Genomic DNA, 24,831 nt, shown 5'->3' on the forward strand with positions numbered 1-24,831 from the left:
TGCATCAACAACAAAGTAAACAAATACAAAGAGTAAAGTACAAAACTAAGAAAGCAAGGGTAGAAGAACAAGAAATTGAAAAGGAAAAGTAAATCAAAGTATGAATTAAACTTAGATCTAAGAAATCTTAATCTACATCTAACGTAATTCTAGAGAGAAGAGAGAGCTTCTCTCTCTAGAAACTAACTAAAGCATGATGAAAACTCAACTATGTGCTCCCCCCCCCCTTTTGGCTCCTCTTGAATTCTGCATGTAATAAGCTTAGAAATGGGTTGGATTTGGGCCTAGGAAGCTCAGAAATCGCCCCCAGCGTTTTCACTTTAATGAGGTCACGTGCGAGCTGCGACGCGTATGCATGGGTCACTATAACATTCCTGACGGTTTTTGATGCTCTATCTTCACCTTTTGTCAAGTTAGACACTTGGATACCACTGTTGCTACATCACCCTTCATCCCAGGCCACCAGAACATCTTCTTTAAGTCATAGTACATCTTCTTGCTTCCGGGATGAATAGAAAACCCACTGTTATGAGCTTCCGACAACAAGTCTCGCCTCAAACTCCCAACATCCGGTATGCAAATTCTTCCCTTGTATCTCCATAATCCTTCATCATCTTTGGTGAATTCTCCAAGCCTCTTCTCACCAACTTGTTGAAACAATTGCTGAAGCTTCTGCTCATCTTGATGAGGCCTTTGTATTTCTGATTTAAAAGCGCTTGAAATTTGTAGTTGGTTCAAACAAGCTCTTCTGGCAACTTCACCAATATCCAGCTTAAGATCCACAAACTTATCTACTAGCTCCTCTTCCTTGATTCTCATCCAAGCTATTGTTAAAGATTTTCGACTCAATGCGTCTGCCACTATATTCACCTTTCCAGGATGATAACTCAGCCTGAAATCATAATCCTTCAACAACTCCATCCACCTTCTCTGACGCATATTAAGCTCTTTCTGATCAAAGATGTACTTGAGACTCTTATGATCAGAAAAAACGCTAAACTTTAATCCGTACAAGTGGTGCCTCCAGATCTTCAATGCAAACACAATCACCGCCAATTCCAGGTCATGAGTTGGGTAGTTCACCTCATGCGGTCTCAACTGACGCGATGCATAAGCCACCACATTCTGATGTTGCATCAACACGCAACCCAAACCCTTCAGAGGAGCATCACAGTACACTTCGAATGGTTCATGTGGTTCCGGTAAGATTAGAATAGGTGCTGAAGTTAATCTCTGCTTCAAAGTCTGAAAACTCTCTTCGCACTCCGATGTCCACACGAATGGCACTTCTTTCCTTGTCAACTTCGTCATTGGTAACGCAATCCGGGAAAATCCTTCGATAAATCTCCGGTAATATCTGGCTAAACCCAAGAATCTTCTTACTTCTGTCACTATCGTCGGTCTTTCCCATTCCATCACCACTTCTACCTTAGAAGGATCTACCGCTATTCCTCCTTTGCTCACCACGTGGCCTAAGAACTTTACTTCCTCCTTCCAGAACTCGCACTTTGACAACTTAACGTACAACTTTCGCTCCTTTAAGATTTGCAACACAATCCTCAAGTGTTCCTCATGCTCCTTCGCCGTCTTAGGGTAAACCAAGATGTCATCTATGAAAACCGCCACGAATTTGTCCAAAAAGAGATGAAAGACTCTGTTCATGTAATCCATGAAAATAGCAAGTGCATTCGTTAACCCAAAGGACATTACCGCAAATTCGTAGTGTCCATAGCGTGTCCTAAACGCAATCTTAGGGATATCATCCTCTTTTACCTTTATTTGATGGTAACCGGATCTCAAATCTATCTTGGAAAATACTCCAGCTCCTTGCAATTGATCCATCAAGTCATCTATCCTTCACCAATAAAATTGGCGCTCCCCACGGTGATACACTCGGTCGAATGAACCTCCTGTTCAGAAGCTCTTCCAACTAAGTCTTTAACTCTGCCAGCTCTATCGGAGCCATTCTATACGGTGCAATCGACACTGGTCTGGCTTCCTGATAAACCACTATTTTATGGTTTATCTTGTGCTCAATTGAGTGGATTTTATCAATCTTTCATACACTTATTCATATGATTTGCATGAGTTTACGTTTTCCTTCCTGATTTTGTGCTATGATTGAAAACATGCTTCTTTGGCCTTATATTTGCTAATATTAATCCTCTCTTATTACTATTCGATGCCTTGATATATGCGTTAAGTAATTTCAGAGTTTATAGGGCAGGAATGGCTTAGAGGATGGAAAGGAAGCATGCAAAAGTGGAAGGAATGCAAGAAGTTGAAGGAACTGCAAAGCTATCAGCCTGACCCTCTTGCACTAAAATGGTCATAACTTGAGCTACAAAGGTCCAAATGATGCGGTTTCAGTTGCGTTATAAAAAAGCTAACGTCCGAGGCTTCGATTTGATATATAATTTGCCATAGTTTCTCTGAAGATAAGTGACGCGAATGCGTGATCTACGCGGACTCGTCGCAGTGGCAAAAAACCAGCGTGTTTGAATTCGAAACCAGCAAATTCTGGGCTGTTTCTGACCCAGTTCTCGGCCCAGAAAACACAGATTAGAGGCTATAAAGTGGGAGAATGTATCCATTCATCAAGACACTCATAATTCACTTTTCATAATTTAGATGTAGTTTTTAGAGAGAGAGGTTCTCTCCTCTCTCTTAGGTTTTAGGATTAGGATTCCTCTTAAAGGATTTAGGATTTCAACTGCTTCTCAGGTTCAACGTTCATTTTATTTATTTTCCCAATTTACTTTATGAACTTTTCCATGTTAGATTTGAATTTATGTTTAAACTTAATTTGATGTGTTTTAGATTTATGATTGCTTTATTCTATTTATGAATGCTTTTAATTTAATTTAGATATTTTCTTCCTTTTGGCTTTGGTTAAGTAATTGGTAATACTTTGAGTTGTCAAACTCAGCAGTGGTTGAAATTGGCAGATTACTAATTGATCTAGATCGCTCTAAAGCTAGTCTTCCCACAGGGATTAACTAGGACTTGAGGATCAAACTAATTAGTCCAGTTGACTTTCCTTTGCTTTAGTAACGGTTAACTAAGTGGGATTAAAACTCAATTCTCATCACCATCAATAAGGATAACTAGGATAGGACTTCCGATTCTCATACCTTGCCAAGAGCTTTATTAGTTATTATTTTAACGACTTGTTATTTTACATTACTTGTTCCTTGTTTTAAAAAATCTCCAATTTACAAGACTCACAACCAATAATAAGAACACCTCCCTGCAATTCCTTGAGAAGACGACCCGAGGTTAAATACTTCGGTTATCAATTTCAGAGGGATTTGTTACTTGTGACAACCAAAACTTTTGTAAGAAAGGAATTCTTGTCGGTCTAGAAGCTATACTTACAACGGAAATTTATTTGCGAAAATTCTAGATCACGCGAGAGTTTTGTTTTGCATTGATATGCACTTACACTATTTTGCATTACCCACACCCTCTTTCCTCATTGTTTCAATTTCTGCACTATTGATATGCCATGTGATTCTATTATTTTCTCACTTGCATGTTGTAGCTACCATGTAATTGAGATCCTCATCATTTAGCATTAATCCAACCATATTTTAAATTGTCTCCTATCTTTATTTTGGGTTATTTTTCTTCTTTTCCCTCTTCTTTCAGGATGGCCACCACAAAGGGAGAGGAAAAGCTTCTTAATGGGAAGACAAACAAGTCCACCTGCACAATCTTTGGAGAAAAGTATCAGTTGAAGCAACCCGTCCACTTGTACATCTTAGCATGCACCGAGGACGGTGAAATCTTTAAGTGTGGGGAGGTCGATACCGATCTCCATGGGTTAGTTACTCTTCTATCTCAACACCAACGGTTTATTTTCCTTGTTAGTTGTTGCATTTGCATGTTTGATTGCATGATTATTTGATTTTGTGCATATTTTACCAATTAGTTGAAGTAATATTTTCTTTTTCAAGAAACCTTTTAGAGAATTTCACTAATTTGAATAAAATTTTATGTTAAACTTGTTTGAAGAAATATTATACTAGAACATGGTTTAGAGCTTGAACACACAAAATATGTGAGATTTTGAGCCTATTTGATTGGTTGCATTTTATCAACCAAAATTTTATTTTTGGTGTGTGTTGTTCTTTCTAAAATTGTGATCTTTGTCTTGCTTAATTCTATATTTCCATTATTTGATGTATGCATACACTTATATGATTGAGGCTTTTGTTTCACTGAGCTTACATACCCATATGGCCTTACCCTTTCATTATTCTTTGCAAACCAATGTTGAGCCTATTATACCCCTTTGTTCTTTACTTTAGCACATCATTAACTCTAAGCGAAAAATAATAATGTCCTTAATTTGAATCATGTGTTAGCTTAGACTAGTGAGAGTGCTCATGAATTAAGTGTGGGGAAGTTGAATTTGGAAACATTTGGTTTGAGAATTGAGTATGTTAGAATTTTCTGAAAATGTGAAAGAAATGTTTAGGACATGATTCATGCATCCAATAATTTAATCATATGCATTGAAAAAAATAAAAGAAAAGAAAAATATATATATAAAATACAAAAAAAAGAGAAGTGAGAAAAAGAAAAGAAAAAAAAGAGCAATTAAGCAAAAAGGGGACAAAATGCCCCAAAGTGAGTGAAAGCAATACATATGTACTGTACTTGAAATTAGAATGCATGAATATGTGGAAAAAATGGTTAATAGATATTTAGATATTGTATTATGATTACATGGATTGTCTAAGTTAAGTGGAAAGTTTAAGTTAATTAAGGATTCAGATTTTAGTCCACTTGGCCAAATACAATCCTACCTTGACCCTAACCCCATTACAACCCTTAAAAGACCTCTTGATATGTGTATTTATGCGTTAAATTTTTGTTGATTGGTAGAAGAAAAGCAAGCCTTAGAAAGCAAGGTTAGTAGAGAATTGAGAGAATCGAACCTTAAACACTTGAGCGATTAGAGTGCATACACTTCCAGTGAGGGTTCGATGCTCGATTCTTTGTTCCCGTCTTTCATGAGCTATTTTCTTCTGCAAGTTTACCTATACTTTATTTTATGATTTGAATTAGTAAAATCCAGTTCATATTTGTTCTTGAAGGATTTGTTTACTTTTAACCAAGTAGAAAAAAAAAAAAGAAGCATTCTGCATTTAGTTGCATTCATAGGTTACATTTCATACAGTCTACCATTCCCCTTCACTCTTTTAGTTCTCTTAAGCTTAGCATGAGGACATGCTAATGTTTGAGTGCGGGGAGGTTGATAAACCACTATTTTATGGTTTATCTTGTGCTCAATTGAGTAGATTTTATCAATCTTTCATACACTTATTCATATGATTTGCATGAGTTTACGTTTTCCTTCCCGATTTTGTGCTATGATTGAAAACATGCTTCTTATTACCATTCGATGCCTTAATATGTGCGTTAAGTGATTTCAGAGTTTATAGGTTAGGAATGACTTAGAGGATGGAAAGGAAGCATGCAAAAGTTGAAGGAATGCAAGAAGTTGAAGGAACCGCAAAGCTGTCAGCCTGACCCTCTCGCACTAAAACGGTCATAACTTGAGCTACAGAGGTCCAAATGATGCGGTTCTAGTTGGGTTGGAAATCTAACGTCAGGGGCTTCGATTTGATATATAATTTGCCATAGTTTCCTTGACGATAAGTGACGCGAATGCGTGATCTACGCGGATGCATCGCAGTGGCAAAAAAACCAGCGTGTTTGAATTCGAAACCAACAAATTCTGGGCTGTTTCTGACCCAGTTCTCGACCCAGAAAACACAGATTAGAGGCTATAAAGTGGGAGAATGCATCCATTCATCAAGACACTCATAATTCACTTTTCATAATTTAGATGTAGTTTTTAGAGAGAGAGGTTCTCTCCTCTCTCTTAGGTTTTAGGATTAGGATTCCTCTTAAAGGATTTAGCATTTCAACTGCTGCTCAGGTTCAACGTTCCTTTTATTTATTTTCCCAATTCACTTTATGAACTTTTCCATGTTAGATTTGAATTTATGTTTAAACGTAATTTGATGTGTTTTAGATTTATGATTGCTTTATTCTATTTATGAATGCTTTTTATTTAATTTAGATATTTTCTTCCTTTTGGCTTTGGTTAAGTAATTGGTAACACTTGAGTTGTCAAACTCAGCAGTGGTTGAAATTGGTAGATTATTAATTGATCTAGATCGCTCTAAAGCTAGTCTTCCCACAGGGATTAACTAGGACTTGAGGATCAAACCAATTAGTCCACTTGACTTTCCTTTGCTTTAGTAAAGGTTAACTAAGTGGGATTAAAACTCAATTCTCATCACCATCGATAAGGATAACTAGGATAGGACTTCCAATTCTCATACCTTGCCAAGAGCTTTCTTAGTTATTATTTTAACAACTTGTTATTTTACATTACTTGTTCCTTATTTTAAAAAACCCCCAATTTACAAGACTCACAACCAATAATAAGAACACCTCCCTGCAATTCCTCGAGAAGACGACCCGAGGTTAAATACTTCGGTTATCAATTTCAAAGGGGTTTGTTACTTGTGACAACCAAAATTTTTGTAAGAAAGGAATTCTTGTCGGTCTAGAAGCTATACTTACAATGGGAATTTATTTGTGAAAATTCTAGATCGCGCGAGAGTTTCGTTCTTCACTCCCGGCACCAATTCAATCACAAATTCAATTTCCCTTTGAGGTGGGAACTCAAGGATATCTTCCGGGAACACTTTTGAAAATCTCTAACCACCGGTATCTGATCTAAGTCCTGGGCATCCCCCAACACATTAGCAGCCAACAGAATATATCCCTGACACTCTTCCCACTATAGTGCACCATTACAGAGTTCAGGTAATATCCCGTAGCTACCACTACTCCATTTTCTCCTTCCGGCATAAACCGAATTGTCCGTTCAAAGCAATCCAACAAAACCCGATTCTTCGACAACCAATCAAACCCCAAAATCATTTCCAATCCAATCATTGGCAAATAGATCAAATCATGCACAAAGTCTCTACGCTCAAGTTTGAAACCTACTTGTCTACAACTTGACCTAGTCATAACTGTCTGATGTGGAGTATGTACATGCAGATCAAATGGTAACTCTAACACTTTCAAGCCTAATTCCTCAACTTTAGCAAATGAAATAAACGAATGCGAAGCTCCAGTATCATATAATAAAACTAAGAACTTATCACCAATTAGACATATACCTCTCATCAACGGATCCTCCTTAAAAGCATCCTTGGCATTCACAGCAAAGACTCGCCCCTGGTGCTGACCTTGACCCGCACTTTGGTTCTTCCCACGTGTACAATCCCTCGCAAAATGACCAGGCAAGTCACAGTTGAAGCACCCACCTATACCAATCTTGCAAGAGTCATATGGATGAAAACGTCCACAACGATCACAAGCTCAATCCGAAGAACTCTTACTCTGATTTCCTCTCCCTTTGCCACGTTGAATTTGATCATGGGTGTTCTTTCTAAAGCCTCCTTGACCTTGAGGCGCATATCCTCCTCTTTTGAAGCTTTGTCCTCTCGGATGAAAATACTTTCCACGCCCCCGACTAGAGCTCTCTCTATGAGTGTCCTTGGATGCTGCCATGGTCTTGGCATACTCTTCCACTACTCTAGTCTTGTTCACTAAGTCAGAGAAGACACGAATTTCCATAGAAGCCATAGCAGTTATAATGCTATCCTTTAAATCCCTCTGGTACTTAATGCACTTCCAGCTCTCGTAAGTCTCCAGGGCACCTTGACATACCCTAGAAAACCTACAGAGCTCCTCAAACTTGTTGGTGTAGTCTGCCACATATAGGAAACCTTGCTTCAGCTGCATTAGTTCCATCTCCTTTGCTTCCCTCACAGACTCTGGGAAGTATTTCTTGTAGAAGGCCGTTTGGAACACATCCCATAGAATGTCGGCGTTTTGAAGTTGTAGCAAGCGACACTCTGCTTGCCACTAGGGCTGGGCTTCTCCCATTAGCTGATAAGCGGCAAACTCGACATATTGATTGAGGGGAACATGCTGCGCTTGTAAAGCACGCTCTATAGCCTGAAACCAGTGATCCGCTTCAGTAGGATTAGTGGATCCTCGGAAAGTTGGCGGATGAACCTTGAGGAACGTCACCAAGGTCATCGGAACTCTTCACGTGTTATCGCCATTTCCCTCAGCATTATCATTGGCATTTCCTTCTCCGTTCCCATTGCCATTCCCACTGGTTGGCCTAACCTCTGCACAGCTTGCAGAGTCGCAGCAGCATTAGCTTCCATGGTATTAGTGAGATTTGCCATTGCCGTCATGAATTCGGCATGGTTGTCAGCTGGATGCTCATTCCTACTTTCTCGTGTACGTGTTCGACCTCGCCCGCAAGTGGCCATGTAGGGTTCCTATCTACACCGAACAATCGATATCAAGGTGATCAGTCTCAATATCAAAAGCCTAGTGCTTTAATTATCCCAAACAGGCACTCACAAACAAGCATGCTATGCATATATCAAGTAGATAACCTAAAAGCATCAAAGAAAAGACACACAGAGTATGCAAAGAAGCACAATCGGTCCATCCCTCAGGCTCACGAGGACGAACCGCTCTGATACCACTAAATGTAACACCCTAATTAGCCTAAGCTTTACCTCACATCGTAAAGCAAAGGTTAACAAGAGATTACGACACTTCTAAAGCTCATACGTATAATATATATAGAAAGAATAATATAATCTAGAAGCCCGATGAAAGATATAGCTCAAATTTTTGGATTTGAAAAGCGCAAAATGTACTAACGAAGCTATAACTTAAGGCACAAGAAACAGATAAGATATTGGTGCGGTAGTTTACAACCACACTTACTAACCGGCAAGTGCACCGGGTCGTACCAAGTAATACCTTACGTGAGTAAGGGTCGATCCCACGAGGATTGATGGATTAAGCAACAATAGTGTTTGATAGGATTAGTTAGACAAACAAAAAAGAGTATTTGAATATTCAATCGTGCAGAAATTAAAATAGTAAAGTAAATAAATTGAGAAGAAAATATGGAGAAAATAGTTAAGGCTTCAAAGTTATCTAGTTTTCTGGATTAACTTTTCTTATTAACTAATTTTAATCATGTAAGATTTAATTCATGGCAAACTATTTATGACTTGACCCTAATTCCTTAGACCTTCCTAGTCTCCTCTAAAATTCATCAACTGCCAATTCCTTGGTCAATTAATTCCAATTAGAGGGTGATGATCAAATTCCAGTTTATATGCCACAAAATTCTAATTACCCAAAAATAAAAGGATTATACGTCACGTATCCCGTTAAATCCAAATAACTAAAATTTAGGAGAATATGTTTTCAAGCTGTTGTTCAAGTAAAGAGCTTTTCCAAGTTTTACAAGAACTCAAATAGAAAGAGGGTCATACTTCCGTTCCACCCAAATTCATAAAATAAAGAGTGAAAACAATTCTTAAATTATAAATCCATACATAAATTAAAATAGAAAAAGCAATAAAATTAATCCATAGAAATAGACAGAGCTCCTAACCTTAACAGTGGAGGTTTAGTTGCTCATAGAAAAGAGAGAAAATTAGGATTGTCAATTATGTTCCCCTGATGGGATGAGGTGGAATCTCCCCCGGACCTCTACAAAGGAAGGAAAGCCTCCTCCTTTTATAACTAATCCTAATAAATTTAAAATCTAATATCTAAAAATAAAAATAATATCCTTTCCTAATTTAAAATTTGAATTTAAATTTGAATTAATTAACAGATCTTCAGTTGATGGGTGGGGACCACTTGTTCTGTCCATTCTGCAGCTTTTAATCTGTGTTTTCTGGGCTGAAAACTGAGTTAAAACAGCCCAGAAATTGACCCCAGCATTTTCTATCAATTCTGCAGATCGCTTATGTGACGCGTCCGTGTCGTCCACGCGTTCGCGTCATTTGTGCAGATTCCAGTCCACGCGATCGTGTTAGGCACGCGATCACGTCATTGCGATTTCCTCCATTCCGCGCGGTCGCATGAGCGATGCGTCCTGATGAGCGGATAATTTATACGCTTTTTGACATTGTTTTTAGCATGTTTTTAGTAGAATCTAGTTACTTTTAGGGATGTTTTCATTAGCTTTTATGTTAAATTCACATTTTTGGACTTTACTATGAGTTTGTGTGTTTTTATGTGATTTCAGGTATTTTCTGACTGAAATTGAGGGACTTGAGCAAAAATCAGATTCAGAGGTTGAAGAAGGACTGCTGATGCTGTTGGATTCTGACCTCCCTGTACTCAAAGTGGATTTTCTGGAGCTACAGAACTCGAAATGGCGCGCTTCTAATTGCGTTGGAAAGTAGACATCCAGGGCTTTCCAGAAATATATAATAGTCCATACTTTGCCCAAGTTTAGACGACGCAAACTGGCGTTCAACGCCAGTTCTCTGCCCAATTCTGGCGTCCAGCGCCAGAAACAAGTTGCAAAGTGGAGTTCAACGCCCAAACTGGCACCAAAACCTGCGTTCAACTCCAGGAATGACCTCTACACGTGTAATACTCAAGCTCAGCCCAAGCACACACCAAGTGGGCCCCGGAAGTGGATTTATGCATCAATTACTTACTTCTGTAAACCCTAGTAGCTAGTTTATTATAAATAGGACCTTTTACTATTGTATTAGACATCTTTGGATGCCTGGTTCTTAGATCAAAGGGGCTGGCCATTCGGCCATGCCTGGACCTTTCACTTATGTATTTTCAACGGTAGAGCTTCTACACTCCATAGATTAAGGTGTGGAGCTCTGCTGTTCTTCAAAGATTAATACAAAGTACTACTGTTTTCTATTCAATTCAACTTATTCCACTTCTAAGATATTCATTCGCATTCAACCTGAATGTGATGAACGTGACAATCATCATCATTCCCTATGAACGCGTGCCTGACAACCACTCCCGTTCTACCTTTGATTGAACGAGTATCTCTTAGATTACTAATACAGGGGACCGAGTCCGAGATATTGGGATCTTCGTGGTATAAGCTAGATTGATGGCGGCATTCATGAGAATCCAGAAAGTCTAAACCTTGTCCGTGGTATTTCGAGTAGGATTCTGGGATTGAATGACTGTGACGAGCTTCAAACTCGCGAGTGTTGGGCGTAGTGACAGACGCAAAAGGATAGTAAATCCTATTCCAGTATGATCGAGAACCTCCAAGATAATTAGCCATGCAGTGACAGCTGATCGGACCATTTTCACAGAGAGGAATAGGATGCAACCAACGACAAGGGTGATGCCTCCAGACGATTAGCCGTGCTGTGACAGAGCATTTGGACCATTTTCCCGAGAGAGATCGAAAGTAGCCATTGGCACCGGTGACATCCTTACATAAAGCCAGCCATAGAAAGGAGTAAGATTGATTGGATGAAGACAGCAGGAAAGCAGAGGTTCAGAGGAACGAATGCATCTCCATACGCTTATCTGAAATTCTCACCAATGAGTTACATAAGTATTTCTATCCTTATTTTATTAATTAATTTCGAAAACCCCATTACTATTTTATATCCGCCTGACTGAGATTTACAAGGTGACCATAGCTTGCTTCATACCAACAATCTCCGTGGGATTCGACCCTTACTCACGTAAGGTATTACTTGGACGACCCAGTGCACTTGCTGGTTAGTTGTGTGAAGTTGTGAACCATGGTATTGGCATCGTGTTTTTGGTGCCATTGCCAGGGAAAGAAAGAGCAATGAATTTTACATAATCAAAGTGTAATCACAATTTCTGCGCACCAAGTTTTTGGCGCCGTTGCCGGGGATTGTTCGAGTTTGGACAACTAACGGTTCATCTTGTTGCTCAGATTAGGTAATTTTCTTTTTGTTTTATTTTCAAAAATTTTTCAAAAATATCTTTCAAAATTTTCTCCTTTGTTTTCGAAAAAATTTTTTTAAAATAAAAATGTTTTCAAAAATTTTATAATTTTATTCAAAATTTTTAAGAATGAATTCTAGTGTTTCATGAAGCATGTGAAGCCTGGCTGGCTGTAAAGCCATGTCTAAATTCTTTTGGACTAAGGCTTCCAATTTGTTATCAAGAGCAAGCTAGTTGGTGCTAATCCACCTACTACTGTTCATGATCTACCTGTTACATGCTAAAGCTTGGCTGGCTATTAAGCCATGCCTGACCCTTTGATTGGAGCTTTAGACTAAAGAGCATAAGATTCCAAGAATTCATATTAAAAATTTTGGAATCCTTATTTTTCTTTTTCAAAATGATTTTCGAAAAATTAAAAAGAAAATACAAAAAAATCATAAAATCATAAAAATAAAAAATATTTTGTGTTTCTTGTTTGAGTCTTGAGTCATGTTATAAGTTTGGTGTCAATTGCATATGCATCTTGCATTTTTCGAAAAAATCATGCATTCATAGTGTTCTTCATGATCTTCAAGTTGTTCTTGGTAAGTCTTCTTGTTTGATCTTTGCATTTGCATGTTTTGTGTCTTTTCTTGTTTTTCATATGCATTCTTGAATTCTTAGTGTCTAAGCATTAAGGAATTCTAAGTTTGGTGTCTTGCATGTTTTCCTTGCATTAAAAATTTTTCAAAAATATGTTCTTGGTGTTCATCTTGACATTCAAAGTGTTCTTGGTGTTCATCTTGACATTCATAGCATTCTTGCATGCATTCATTGTTTTAATCTAAAAATTTCATGCATTGCATCATTTTTCTTGTTTTTCTCTCTCATCATTAAAAATTCAAAAATCAAGAAAATATCTTTCCCTTTTTCTCTCTTAAAATTTCGAAAATTAGATTTGACTTTTTCAAAAATTTTTTAAAAATCTAGTTGTTTTTATGAGTCAAATCAAATTTTCAATTTAAAAATCTCATCTTTTTCAAAATCTTTTTCAAAAATCAAATCTTTTTCAAATTTTTTAGTTATTTTCGAAAATTCCAAAAATATTTTTCAAAAATCTTTTTCTTATTTTTATATCAAATTTTCGAAAATAACAATACCAATTAATGTTTTGATTCAAAAATTTCAAGTTTGTTACTTACTTGTTAAGAAAGATTCAAACTTTAAGTTCTAGAATCATATCTTGTGATTTCTTGTGAATCAAGTCATTAATTGTGATTTTAAAAATCAAATCTTTTTTTTTCAACAAAACTAATTTCATTCATATCTTTTCAAAAATATCTTCTTATCTTATCTTTTTCAAAAATTTGATTTTAAAAAAATATCTTTTCTAACTTCCTAACTTCTTATCTTTTCAAAATTTGTTTCAACTAACTAACTAACTTCTTGTTTGTTTCTTATCTTTTTCAAAACTACCTAACTAACTCTCTCTCTCTCTCTCTCTAATTTTCGAAAATATCTCCCTCTTTTTCAAAATTTATTTTTAATTAACTAATTATTTCAATTTTTAAATCTTAAATTTCGAAAATTACTAACATTTTTCAAAAACTATTTTCGAAAATCACTAACTCTTTTTCAAAAATAATTTTCGAAAATTCTCCTTCTCTCTCATCTTATTCTATTTATTTATTCATCTACTAACATCTCTTCCTCACATCACTCACCAAATTCGAACCTCCTCTTCCATCTGTGTTCGAATTTTTCTCTTCTTCTACTAACAATAAGGAACCTCTTTATTGTGACATAGAGGATTCCTCTTCTTTTCTTGTTCTCTTCTCTTTCTTATGAGCAGGAACAAGGAAAAAGGTATTCTTGTTGAAGCTGATCCAGAACCTGAAAGGACTCTGAAGAGGAAACTAAGAGAAGCTAAATTAAAACAATCCAGAGACAACCTTATTGAAAATTTTGAAAAAGTAGAGGAGATGGCAGCCGAACCCAACAACAATAATGCAAGGAGGATGCTTGGTGACTTTACTACACCTAATTCCAATTTACATGGAAGAAGCATCTCCATTCCTGCCATTGGAGCAAACAACTTTGAGCTGAAACCTCAATTAGTTTCTCTGATGCAGCAGAACTGCAAGTTTCATGGACTTCCATCTGAAGATCCTTTTCAATTCTTAACTGAATTCTTGTAGATCTGTGATACTGTTAAGACTAATGGAGTAGATCCTGAATTCTACAGGCTCATGCTTTTCCCTTTTGCTGTAAGAGACAGAGCTAGAGTGTGGTTGGACTCTCAACCCAGAGATAGCCTGAACTCTTGGGATAAGCTGGTCACGGCTTTTTTAGCCAAGTTCTTTCCTCCTCAAAAGCTTAGTAAACTTAGAGTGGACGTTCAGACCTTCAGACAGAAAGAAGGTGAATCCCTCTATGAAGCTTGGGAGAGATACAAAGGACTGACCAAAAAGTGTCCTACTGACATGCTTTCAGAATGGACCATCCTGGATATCTTCTATGATGGTTTGTCTGAATTGGCAAAGATGTCATTGGATACTTCTGCAGGTGGATCCATTCACCTAAAGAAAACACCTGCAGAAGCTCAAGAACTCATTGACATGGTTGCTAATAACCAGTTCATGTACACTTCTGAGAGGAATCCTGTGAGTAATGGGACGCCTATGAAGAAGGGAGTTCTTGAAATTGATACTCTGAATGCCATATTGGCTCAGAATAAAATATTGACTCAGCAAGTCAATATGATTTCCCAGAGTCTGAATGGAATGCAAGCTGCATCCAACAATACTCAAGAGGCATCTTCTGAAGAAGAAGCTTATGATCCTGAGAACCCTGCAATAGCAGAGGTGAATTACTTAGGTAAACCTTATGGAAACACCTATAACTCATCATGGAGAAATCATCCAAATTTCTCATGGAAGGATCAAAAGCCTCAACAAAGCTTTAATAATGGTGGAAGAAACAGGTTTAGCAATAGCAAGCCTTTTCCATCATCCACTCAGCAACAGACAGAGAATTCTGAGCAGAATCTATCTAGCTTAGCAAACTTAGTCTCTGATCTATCTAAGGCCACTGTGAGTTTCATGAATGAAACAAGGTCTTCCATTAGAAATTTGGAAGCACAAGTGGGCTAGCTGAGTAAAAGGATCACTGAAATCCCTCCTAGTACTCTTCCAAGCAATACAGAAGAGAATCCAAAAGGAGAGTGCAAGGCCATTGACATAAGCATCATGGCCGAACCTGTAAGGGAAGGAGAGGACGTGAATCCCAAGGAGGAAGACCTCCTGGGATGTCCAGTGATCAATAAGGAGTTTCCCTCTAAGGAACCAAAGGAATCTGAGGCTCATCTAGAGATCATAGAGATTCCATTAAACCTCCTTATGCCATTCATGAGCTCTGATGAGTATTCCTCTTCTGAAGAGAATGAGGATGTTACTGAAGAGCAAGCTGCCAAGTTCCTTGGTGCAATCATGAAGCTAAATGCCAAATTATTTGGTATTGAGACTTGGGAAGATGAACCTCCCTTGTTCACCAATGAACTAAGTAATCAGGATCAACTGACACTACCTCAGAAGAGACAGGATCTTGAAAAGTTCATAATACCTTGTACCATAGGCACCATGATCTTTAATGCTCTGTGTGATCTTGGTTCAGGGATAAACCTCATGCCCCTCTCTGTAATAGAGAAACTGGGAATCTATGGGGTGCAAGCTGCTAAAATCTCGTTAAAGATGGCAGATAATTCCAGAAAACAGGCTTATGGACAAGTAGAGGACGTGTTAGTAAAGGTTGAAGGCCTTTACATCCCTGCTGATTTCATAGTCTTAGATACTGGGAAGGAAGAGGATGAATCCATCATCCTAGGAAGACCTTTTCTAGCCACAGCAAGAGCTGTGATTGATGTGGACAGAGGAGAATTGATCCTTCAATTGAATAAGGACAACCTTGTGTTTACAACTCAAGGATCTCTCTCCGCATCCATGGAGAGGAAGCAGAAAAAGCTTCTCTCAAAGCAGAGTCAAACAAAGCCCCCACAGTCAAACTCTAAGTTTGGTGTTGGGAGGCCACAACCAAACTCTAAGTTTGGTGTTGAACCCCCATATCCAAACTCTAAGTTTGGTGTTGGGAGGTCTCAACAAAGCTCTGCACATCTGTGAGGCTCCATGAGAGCCCACTGTCAAGCTATTGACATTAAAGAAGCGCTTGTTGGGAGGCAACCCAATGTTTATTTATCTAATTTTATTTTTGTTTTTCATGTTTTCTTAGGTTCATGATCATGTGGAGTTACAAAATAAACTAAAAATTTAGAAACAGAATCAAAAACAGCGGAAGAAAAATCACACCCTGGAGGAAGCACCTGCCTGGCGTTCAACGCCAGAACAGAGCATGGTTCTGGCGCTGAACGCCCAAAATGGGCAGTATCTGGGCAATGAACGCCCAGAACAAGCATGGTTCTGGCGTTTAACGCCAGAAATGGGCAACAAATGGGCGCTGAACGCCCAAAATGGGCACCAACCTGGCGCTGAACGCCCAGAGTTGTGTGCAAAGGCATTTTGCATGCCTAAATTGGTGCAGGGATGTAAATGCCTTGACACCTCAAGATCTGTGGACCTCACAGGATCATCTCAGGATCTGTGGACCCCACAGGATCCCCACCTTCCTTCCTCATAATCCTAGTTTTTTTTCCACATCTTCTTCTTCATCTATTCCTTCTTCTTTTGCTCGAGGGCGAGCAACATTCTAAGTTTGGTGTGGTAAAACAATTATGTAAAGGATCTATAGCTCAGTGGTAGAACATGTGGCTGCAAATCAAGAGATCCCTGAGATACCTCAGGGGATGCACTTCCCTCCACATAGTTATTGGAAGCAACTGAGAATAGAAATACCAAAAATCACTAGGAATCAAGCCACAAAGGCAAGAAAGAGACATAGAAGAGCTCAAGAACATCATTGGTTCCTCAAGAAGGAAACGCCATCATCACTAAGGTGGACTGATTCCTTGTTCTTACTTTCTCTGTTTTTCGTTTTCTCTATGTTATGTGCTTATCTATGTTTGTGTCTTCATTACATGATCATTAGTAGTTAGTAACTTTGTCTTAAAGTTATGAATGTCCTATGAATCCATCACCTCTCTTAAATGAAAAATGTTTTAATTCAAAAGAACAAGAAGTACATGAGTTTCGAATTTATCCTTGAACTTAGTTTAATTATATTGATGTGGTGACAATGCTTCTTGTTTTCTGAATGAATGCTTGAACAGTGCATATGTCTTTTGAAGTTGTTGTTTAAGAATGTTAAATATGTTGGCTCTTGAAAGAATGATGATAAGGAGACATGTTATTTGATAATCTGAAAAATCATAAAAATGATTCTTGAAGCAAGAAAAAGCAGCAAAGAACAAAGCTTGCAGAAAAAAAAAAAAGAAAAAAAATATAGGCGAAAAAAAAAAAGAAGAGAAAAAGCAAGCAGAAAAAGCCAAAAGCTCTTAAAACCAAGAGGCAAGAGCAAAAAGCCAATAACCCTTAAAATCAAAAGGCAAGGGTAAATAAAAAGGATCCCAAGGCTTTGAGCATCAGTGGATAGGAGGGCCTAAAGGAATAAAATCCTGGCCTAAGCGGCTAAACCAAGCTGTCCCTAACCATGTGCTTGTGGCGTGTAGGTGTCAAGTGAAAACTTGAGACTGAGCGGTTAAAGTCAAGGTCCAAAGCAAAAAAAGAGTGTGCTTAAGAACCCTGGACACCTCTAATTGGGGAGTTTAGCAAAGCTGAGTCACAATCTGAAAAGGTTCACTCAATTATGTGTCTGTGGCATTTATGTATCCGGTGGTAATACTGGAAAACAAAGTGCTTAGGGCCACGGCCAAGACTCATAAAATAGCTGTGTTCAAGAATCATCATACTGAACTAGGAGAATCAATAACACTATCTGAACTCTGAGTTCCTATAGAAGCCAATCATTCTGAACTTCAATGGATAAAGTGAGATGCCAAAACTATTCAAGAGGCAAAAAGCTACAAGTCCCGCTCATCTGATTGGAGCTATGTTTCATTGATAGTTTGGAATTTATAGTATATTCTCTTCTTTTTATCCTATTTGATTTTCAGTTGCTTGGGGACAAGCAACAATTTAAGTTTGGTGTTGTGATGAGCGGATAATTTATACGCTTTTTGACATTGTTTTTAGTATGTTTTTAGTAGAATCTAGTTACTTTTAGGGATGTTTTCATTAGCTTTTATGTTAAATTCACATTTTTGGACTTTACTATGAGTTTGTGTGTTTTTATGTGATTTCAGGTATTTTCTGACTGAAATTGAGGGACTTGAGCAAAAATCAGATTCAGAGGTTGAAGAAGGACTGCTGATGCTGTTGGATTCTGACCTCCCTGTACTCAAAGTAGATTTTCTTGAGCTACAGAACTCGAAATGGCGCGCTTCTAATTGCATTGGAAAGTAGACATCCAGGGCTTTCCAGAAATATATAATAGTCCATACTTTGCCCAAGTTTAGACGACGCAAACTGGCGTTCAACGCCAGTTCTCTGCCCAATTCTGGCGTCCAGCGCCAGAAACAAGTTGCAAAGTGGAGTTCAACGCCCAAACTGGCACCAAAACCTGCGTTCAACTCCAGGAATGACCTCTACACGTGTAACACTCAAGCTCAGCCCAAGCACACACCAAGTGGGCCCCGGAAGTGGATTTATGCATCAATTACTTACTTCTGTAAACCCTAGTAGCTAGTTTATTATAAATAGGACCTTTTACTATTGTATTAGACATCTTTGGACGCCTGGTTCTTAGATCAGAGGGGCTGGCCATTCGGCCATGCCTGGACCTTTCACTTATGTATTTTCAACGGTAGAGCTTCTACACTCCATAGATTAAGGTGTGGAGCTCTGCTGTTCTTCAAAGATTAATGCAAAGTACTACTGTTTTCTATTCAATTCAACTTATTCCACTTCTAAGATATTCATTCGAACTTCAACCTGAATGTGATGAACGTGACAATCATCATCATTCCCTATGAACGCGTGCCTGACAACCACTCCCGTTCTACCTTCGATTGAACGAGTATCTCTTAGATTACTAATACAGGGGATCGAGTCCGAGATATTGGGATCTTCGTGGTATAAGCTAGATTGATGGCGGCATTCATGAGAATCCAGAAAGTCTAAACCTTGTCCGTGGTATTCCGAGTAGGATTCTGGGATTGAATGACTGTGACGAGCTTCAAACTCGCGAGTGTTGGGCGTAGTGACAGACGCAAAAGGATAGTAAATCCTATTCCAGTATGATCGAGAACCTCCAAGATGATTAGCCATGCAGTGACAGCGCATCAGACCATTTTCACAGAGAGGAATAGGATGCAACCAACGACAAGGGTGATGCCTCCAGACGATTAGCCGTGCTGTGACAGAGCATTTGGACCATTTTCCCGAGAGAGATCGAAAGTAGCCATTGGCACCGGTGACATCCTTACATAAAGCCAGCCATAGAAAGGAGTAAGATTTATTGGATGAAGACAGCAGGAAAGCAGAGGTTCAGAGGAACGAATGCATCTCCATACGCTTATCTGAAATTCTCACCAATGAGTTACATAAGTATTTCTATCCTTATTTTATTAATTAATTTCGAAAACCCCATTACTATTTTATATCCGCCTGACTGAGATTTACAAGGTGACCATAGCTTACTTCATACCAACAATCTCCGTGGGATTCGACCCTTACTCACGTAAGGTATTACTTGGACGACCCAGTGCACTTGCTGGTTAGTTGTGCGAAGTTGTGAACCATGGTATTGACATCGTGTTTTTGGTGCCATTGCCAGGGAAAGAAAGAGCAATGAATTTTACATAATCAAAGTGTAATCACAATTTCGTCCACCACGTCCGCGTCGGCATTTGCTGGTCATCTCCTTGGCTTCTTCTCTTTCTCTGCAGAAACTCCATCAAATTCCGCCAAATGCTACCTAAAATAAACAGTATTGTACAAAACTTAAAATAGCATCCATAGTGGCTAAAATATAATTAATTCTTAATTAAAATCAACAAATTAGATGCAAATTCACTAGAAAAAGATAGACAAGATGCTCACGCATCACAACACCAAACATAAACTGTTGCTTGTCCTCAAGCAACCAAAACTAATATAAGCTTAGGATGTGAATTTGCATGAGAATGAGAGTTCGATTAAGCTCATGTCTCTTCTTATAGTGGGGTTTACAACTGCAATCCTGAATAGTTTTGGCATCTCACTTTATCCTTTGAAGTTCAGAATGATTGTCATCCATTGGAACTCAGAATTCAGATAGTGTTATTGACTCTCCTAGTTCAGTATGTTGATTCTTGAACACAACTACTTTATGAGTCTTGGCTGTGACCCTAAGCATTTTGTTTTCCAGTATTACCACCGGATACATAAATGCCACAGACACATAGGTGGGTGAACCTTTTCAGATTGTGACTCAGCTTTGCTAGAGTCCCCAGTTAGAGGTGCCCAGAGTTCTTAAGCACACTCTTTTTGCTTTGGACCACGACTTTAACCGCTCAGTCTCAAGCTTTTCACTTGACACCTTCACGCCACAAGCACATGGTTAGGGACAGCTTGATTTAGCTGCTTAGGCCAGGATTTTATTCCTTTGGGCCCTCCTATCCATTAATGCTCAAAGCCTTGGATCCTTTTTACCCTTTGCCTTTTAGTTTAAAGGATTATTGGCTTTTTCTCTGCTTGCTTTTTCTTTTTCTCTTTTTTTTTGTCTTTATTTTTTTTAATATATATATATATATATTTTGCAAGCTTTGTGTTTTTCACTGCTTTTTCTTGCTTCAAGAATCAATTTTATGATTTTTCAGATTATCAATAACATTTTTTTTCATCATTCTTTCAAGAGCCAACAATTTTAACATTCATAAACTTTACTATCAAAAATATGCACTGTTCATGTCATGCATTCAGAATCACAGAAAATACCACCACATTTAAGTAAATAAGACTATTCTTCAATATAGACCCACTTTCTCATACAATATATCACTCCTGTATTTTTGATTTGAAATTAAGCTCAGTGAGTAATACATGAGACATTTTTTTTTCAGAATTAAAGCAATAGGGAGAACTAAACTAGTCCTAGGATTCTAACTAATAAAGGATCATGCAACAAACAAAGAAAAATAGCAGAAAATCGGAACATAACATAGACAAAGAGGGGAGGAATAAAAAATGAAAGGAACTCAACCACCTTAGTTATCCTAGCAGTCGTTTATTCTTCAGGTTGTGCTCCTCAGTGAAGATGATTTGCCTCCCTTTTGGTGCCATAGGAATAAACAGAAAACTTCTAAGCGAAGCGTCAACACCGAACTTAAAAGTTTGCTTGTCCTCAAATAAAGAAGGACTGAAAATAAAAATAAATAGTGAGAGGAAAGAAGAATATACAGGTGAAAAACAAGAGAGAATTTGGATTGGGAAAAAAGAAAGATAAGATAATTGGCAAATCAGGGAAGCTGTGCGGCGCAAGCGACGCGACCGCGTGGGGCACGCGGTCGCGCGAATTGCGCTTATACCGATTGATGCGGTCGCGTCGGTCACGCGGTCGCGTGACCCGTTTTATGCTACTGGCGCGAGGGCAGCCTCGCACTCGCACAACTCTCTATTTGAAATTTTATTTTATTTTTTTTGCCAAATCTTGGGTGACGCGATCGCGTGGGGCATGCGATCGCCTGAGTGGCCATTAGAAGGATATGACGCGGACACGTGAGCCATGATTCTGCGTGAGTAGAATTGGGCGTTCAGCGCCAATCCAGCACCACTCTAGCATAACTTTCGGTCGTGCACCCTTTTCACGTCGAATTCCAGGGCACGCGGCCGTGTGAGTGACGCAGTCGCGTGGGAGGCCAATGTTCCCACCCGATGCAGACGCGTCATCGATGCGGTTGCGTGGAACAATTTGTGCCAAAGGCACTATTCCAGCGCCACTCCCTCGCAACTCTCTGTCAAATTTATTTTTTCACACACACCCATCTGACGCGGACGCGTCAGCGACGCGTTCGCGTCGTGTGCGCTCTTTTTTTTATATATATATATATAGCTTGAGGTGTTCGGTTCCTAGAAGAACATAACTGCATGATCAGAAAATTAGTAGGAACTCAATAAAAATAAAAATAAAATAACTAAGAAAAACTACTACGAAAAATAGCGAAGGATACGAAATTATCGGGTTGCCTTCCGACAAGCGCTTCTTTAACGTCACTAGCTTGACGGTCATTTCTGCTAGTTCAGCAGATGAGTGGACCTCTGGCGGTCAATCTCGCCTCCAAGATAGTGCTTCAACCTTTGACCATTCACTGTAAATTTCCTGTTAGAATTTTCTTCCTGTATTTCCACATGACCATATGGTTAGGCTCTGGTAACCATAAACGGTCCTGACCACCGAGATTTCAGCTCCCCGGGAAAGAATTTGAGCCTTGAATTATACAGAAGCACTCTTTGTCCTGGCTCAAAGACTCTGATGGCAATCTTCTTATCATGCAGTAGCTTGGTTCTCTCCTTATAAAGCCTGGCATTCTCATAGGCTGAATATCTGAATTCATCAAGCTCATTCAACTGAAGCATCCGCTTAATTCCTGCAGCTTCTGAATCAAGATTCAGATACCTAATTGCCCAATAAGCCTTGTGCTCCAGCTCAACTGGCAAGTGACAGGCTTTGCCGTAGACCAACAGATATGGGGACATGCCAATTGGAGTCTTGTATGCTGTCCGGTATGCCCAGAGAGCATCATCAAGCTTCCTAGACCAGTCCTTTCTTAAAATACTGACGGTCTTCTCCAGAATCCTCTTAAGTTCCCTGTTGGAAACTTCAACCTGTCCACTTGTCTGAGGGTGATAGGGGGTTGCCACTTTATGACGGACTCCATATCTATGCAGAAGAGAGTCCAGCTGTCTGTTACAGAAGTGACTTCCTCCATCACTAATAAGTGTCCTTGGGACACCAAACCGGCTAAAGATATATCTCTGAAGAAAGCTCATTACCACCTTGGCATCATTGGTGGGTAGAGCTACAGCTTCCACCCACTTGGACACATAATCAACTGCCACTAGAATATAGTTGTTTGAATGTGAGGGTGGAAAAGGTCCCATAAAATCAATACCCCACACATCAAACAACTCAACCTCAAGAATCCCCTGCTGTGGCATTTCATGGTTGGCAGGGAGATTCGTTACTTTTTCACATCTATCACAGTGCTTTACAAATGCTCTTGAGTCTCTGAAGAGAGTCGGCCAGTAAAACCCACTCTGAAGGACCTTTGTAGCTGTTCTTTCACCACCAAAGTGGCCTCCATACTCAGAACCATGACAGTGCCAAAGAATCTGCTGTTTTTCTTCATCTGGGACACACCTCCGGATAATTCTATCTGAACACCTTTTAAAAAGGTATGGTTCCTCCCAAATGTAGTACTTTGCATCAGTCAATAGCTTCTTCACTTGTTGCCTACTGTACTCCCTTGGGATAAAATTCATGGCCTTATAATTTGTAATGTCTGCAAACCATGGAGCCTGCTGAATGAGGAATAATTGCTCATCCGGAAATGTCTCAGTTACAGCTGTGGGTGGTTGCACTCCTGCTTCAGGCTCAATTCTGGAGAGATGGTCAGCTACTTGATTTTTTGACCCTTTTTCTGTCTTTTATTTCAATATCAAACTCCTGAAGGAGCAATACCCATCTGATTAATCTTGGTTTAGAATCCTGCTTGGTTAGAAGGTACTTCAAAGCAGCATGGTCAGTGTAAACAATAACCTTAAAACCAAGTAAATAGGACCTAAACTTATCAACAGCATCCACAACAGCTAATAATTCCTTTTCTGTAGTTGTGTAATTCTTTTGAGCATCATTTAACACACAACTGGCATAATAAATGACATGTACAAGCTTACCATGCCTCTGTCCTAAAACAGCTCCTATAGCAAAATCACTAGCATCACACATTAATTCAAATGGTAAATCCCAATCAGGGGGAGCTATAATGGGAGCAGAGGTAAGGTTTGTTTTCAGAGTTTCAAAAGCATGCAGACAATCAGAATTAAAGACAAAAGGAACATCAACAACCAACAGGTTGCTGTTTAGCAATTTTAGAAAAATCCTTTATAAACCTTCTATAAAATCCTGCATGACCCAAGAAACTCCTGATTGCCTTAACATTGGTTGGTGGTGGTAATTTTTTAATTACCTCCATCTTTGCTCTGTCAACCTCAATTCCCTTACTTGAAATCCGGTGTCCAAGAACAATGCCCTCTGTAACCATAAAATGACATTTTTCCCAATTTAAAACAAGGTTTGATTCTTGACACTATTTCAAGACAAGAGATAAATGTTTAAGACAGGATTCAAAAGAATTAACAAAAATAGAAAAGTCATCCATAAATATCTCAATAAACTTTTCAACCATATCAGAAAAAATTGAAAGCATACACCTCTGAAAAGTTGCTGGAGCATTGCAAAGTCCAAATGGCATTCTCCTGTAGGCAAATACTCCAAAGGGGCATGTGAATGCTGTCTTCTCTTGATCTTGAGGGTCCACTGCAATTTGATTATATCCAGAATATCCATCTAGAAAATAATAAAAAGGATGACCAGCTAACCTCTCGAGCATCTGATCAATGAAAGGGAGGGGGAAATGATCCTTCCTTGTAGCAGTGTTGAGCCTCCTGTAATCTATGCACATTCTCCATCCTGTGACTGTTCTTATAGGAATAAGCTCATTCTTTTCATTCTTGATCACTGTCATCCCTCCTTTCTTGGGAACTACCTGCACAAGACTTACCCAAGGACTGTCAGAAATAGGGTAAATAATACCTGCTTTCCATAATTTTATTACCTCTTTTTGGACCACCTCTTTCATAGTTGGATTAAGTCTCTTTTGTGGTTGCACAACTGGTTTGGCATCATCTTCAAGAAGAATCTTGTGCATGCACTTGGTTGGACTAATCCCTTTCAAGT

General features: G+C 38.8%; 1 non-coding gene across 1 annotated transcript; it reads right to left on the reverse strand.

Annotated features, from left to right (window-relative positions):
* Nucleotides 1-14,207: 14,207 nt before the first annotated feature.
* On the reverse strand, nt 14,208-14,315 carry LOC112780335 (small nucleolar RNA R71). Its single transcript, XR_003191179.1, has one exon. It is a non-coding gene; the product is annotated as a small nucleolar RNA R71 (small nucleolar RNA).
* Nucleotides 14,316-24,831: the final 10,516 nt, after the last annotated feature.

The sequence above is a fragment of the Arachis hypogaea genome, chromosome 19, assembly GCF_003086295.3.
Source record: "Arachis hypogaea cultivar Tifrunner chromosome 19, arahy.Tifrunner.gnm2.J5K5, whole genome shotgun sequence".
Classification (NCBI taxonomy): domain Eukaryota; kingdom Viridiplantae; phylum Streptophyta; class Magnoliopsida; order Fabales; family Fabaceae; genus Arachis; species Arachis hypogaea.